The sequence below is a fragment of the Sceloporus undulatus genome, unplaced genomic scaffold, assembly GCF_019175285.1.
Source record: "Sceloporus undulatus isolate JIND9_A2432 ecotype Alabama unplaced genomic scaffold, SceUnd_v1.1 scaffold_5574, whole genome shotgun sequence".
NCBI classification, from domain to species: domain Eukaryota; kingdom Metazoa; phylum Chordata; class Lepidosauria; order Squamata; family Phrynosomatidae; genus Sceloporus; species Sceloporus undulatus.
Window position 1 is genome coordinate 1 of NW_024808493.1, and position 3,352 is coordinate 3,352.

Sequence of the window (3,352 nt, forward strand, 5' to 3'; positions counted from 1 at the left end):
CTTGGTAGCTCACAAAGACATGGCCATTGAGCTCCTCAATCTGCAAATTGCCAGACAAAACAACAATGTGAGCTGCAGCTGCCCTGGGCAGTGGATGCTGAGAGCATGCAAGGAAGTGCTTGGAAAACTGCATGCCATACCACCTGCACTGTGGCTCCCTCAGCCGTCCTGCTGATGTGGCTTCCTCACCCCCACCATAATTCACCTATCCAGTTGGGTTTTCATATGGGGAATTAATAAGGGGGAGCACCATCATATTAGTCTCCTCAGGCAGCCTGAGAGGACCAAGTCTTTGGCTGACCTTGCTTACATATACTGTGGACTCAACCCAATACACTGTTCTCAAATACAAAGCAGGGATTAATATATATTTAGAGGAAAGGATAGAACTTGCAAACAGATTTTCTTGCAAGCAGCTCTGGTTCCAAGAGGCCAATATGTTCCTTCAATCTTTCACAGGTTTTCTGCCTTCTGAACTAGAGGACGTGGCAAAAAACCCAGGGTTTCTTGTCTAATAAACTCTAGGAAATTCATAGGGTCTCCGTAAGTCAACAGGCAACTTGAAGACACATATACAAAATGTGGCATTTCAAAACTTTTCAGGTTTCTTAACAGAAAAACAGATAATGAAAAAACAAACCTTCTATAATTCTTCCATTTTTAAGCAGTTCCACTAAAGATCTACAAAGCCAGGGTCTGGTTCTCTGTATGGCTAACACTTTACCATTTTTGCCGCCAGAACTTGGGAATGTTACTTTTTTTGAATTACAGATCGCAGACTCTTCTAGCTGTATGGCCAGTAGCCTTGATGGCAGAAAGATTTTGGGAATTGTGCTTGGATAAAAACAATAATTTCAGGACCATCCTTTTATTCCTTTTGGTCAATACAGCCCTGAGTGACAGGTAGATGATCTGCTTGAGCACAGCGGGGGCCAGCCCTCCCACAGTGCTAAAGGCCTTTTCCAAAATCAAGCCAACACAATGTGTAATCCCTCTGTCCTCCACTCTGATTTCCTTCTGTTGCTACATTTCATAGAATCATAGATTCTATGGGCCAGACCCAATCCTAACCTGACAGGCAACAGAATGTACCCCCATCGCCCACAGTCCCATGCCTACTCACCACCCGTTCCTGTTTCCGCTTCTTCTTTTGGGCCTTGCTTTGCTGTTGAGAGAAGGAGAAAAAAATTACCCTTTCCTTTAGCTCTCTCTAAATTATTTAAAATGTTTCCCATTTTGATGGAACAAAATGATAGATGTGCCTGGGACAAAAGGATGCTAGGTTACTTCTGGGAAGCAGGAGAATGCTCCCTCCTTTCCCTGGTTGTAAGCATATAATGGGACTCAAGCATCCACAGAGGGTCCTGGAAGCAAACCCCAGTGGATACCAAGGGCCCAATGTATGAATTGTTTCTCAAATGCCTATCTTCACAAACAATAATACACAGTAAACATATGAGAGGCCCACACTAGACCCAGCCCAAAATTCTGAAGAGTGGAAGGCCAATATTCAGCTAGGTTAGGCCAAGGCCACTTGCTAGAACTAAAGCTGGGGTTCTCAACCTCCTGATGTTGGGAGTTCATATCCCAGAATCCTTCATCACTTCCTGGGGCTTCTGGGAGGTGGACTCCAACAAACTCTGGGATGGGAAGAAAGCACTGTGATAGGTACCTGAACTACTCTCCCTCTACCCAAGCCCTCTCTCTTTGAGCCTTGCCTCTGTCTTATTGGGGGGGGGGGGCAGAGCTTGGAAAGAAGTATTATTATGTGGCTTACAATTATTATTTTTAATTAGACGGTTCCTTGCCCTCAGGCTTACAAAAGGAGAAGGAAATAGTGGTGGGGAAGGGTATCAGGTCCAGTTCTTCTCTCCCTCGGAGGCCTGGACCAAAGCAGGTGGATTAGAGGGAGGGCTCTTCTTCTTAAGTATCTTCTGTTAGGAGAAATACAATGACCACCCTTAACCCTGGGGCCCAGGGTATCATCCTGCCATTGCTCAGCTATAGGTGGATGAAACATTTCCTGACAGCCATTCCTCCAGCCTCAAGACATGTCCTACTGCTTGGCCACATCATTGCCATATATCCTGGAATGCAGGTTCTCAGAACCAGATGGGCTCCAACTCCCTCAGAAGGTGGTCATGGATGGTCCCAAACAGGAAGAGCCCAGGTGACTCTCTACTAGGACAAAAACCATGGGCTTCCAGAGCAAAAAAGATAAAACCAAGACTGCAGGCTTGCTGAGAGGCCCCTTCCCCACCACCACTCCCTTCTCCTTTTGTGTCGTGTTTTTTTAGATTGTAAGCGTGAGGGTAGGGAACCGTCCAATTAAAAAGATTGTATGTACAGTGCTGTGTAAATTTACAGCGCTTTATAAATAAAGGTTAATAATAATAATAATAAAATTTGGGAATGAAACAGAAGGAGGATCTCATTTTCTGGATCATGGAGGCACCACCCACCTTTCCTACAGCCTGGAAGAGTTACTTCATTGGAATATCAACTTCAAGGACTGCCCAGCCAGCAGTGGATACTAGAAGTTATAAGGTAAACAAAGGCACCTTTTGCAAGCTCTGCCCTTCCTGAGCAATCCAAGAGAAAGGCAACCCATATCAAACCTCACTGTTAAAGGCTACTATGAAGTCCCCATCAGGGCCATGAAAAGGAAACTAATCACAGGCAGACCTTTGGCTGCTCCAGTTCCTCCTTCTTGGCATAGCTACGAGCAAATTCATCCAGGAGGGACTGGAAGAGATTCAAGACCAGCTTTACATCCTTCTCTTCTCTCTGTTTCGCCATGTTTACCACTAGGAGCTGGTAGTTCTCCATCAAGTCTTGATAGCCGACATGGATCTGGCCGTTCTGTGGAAGGAAACAAGAATGGATGGCAAATGGGTCTCTTGTTTCCTGATTCAGGGGACAACTGCCATGGGACAGTTATCTGAACCTGCTCCAACTTGTCTCTCTCCTTAAAATGAGGTGCCCAGAACTAAATGCAGGATCCCAGATGAGACCAGACCAGCACAGAATGAAGTGTAACTATGACTCCCCTTGACATGGAAACGATGCTTCTATTAATGCAGGCTACAATAGCATTTGCCTTCTTTACTGCAGCATTGCACTGCTGGCTCATGTTCAACTTATGAATTCTGTTCGTATCTTTGAATGGGTGAGCTACTCCATCCCAGTTTTATAACATGTGCACACTTGATAAGGACTCCCTCTAACACATAATCTAAATCATTTATATATATATGGTGGTTGGAGGAATACATCCACACACACACACACACACACACACACACACACACACACACATATATATATATATATATATATATATATATATTCC

The 3,352-nt window shown here is 44.7% G+C and overlaps 1 long non-coding RNA gene across 1 annotated transcript; it reads right to left on the bottom strand.

Moving 5' to 3' along the window:
- Nucleotides 1–3,212, bottom strand: LOC121918189. The gene is made up of 3 exons (XR_006101180.1): nt 2,686–3,212; nt 1,124–1,165; nt 1–40 (listed from the first exon to the last, which is right to left on the bottom strand). It is a non-coding gene; the product is annotated as an uncharacterized LOC121918189 (long non-coding RNA).
- Nucleotides 3,213–3,352: the final 140 nt, after the last annotated feature.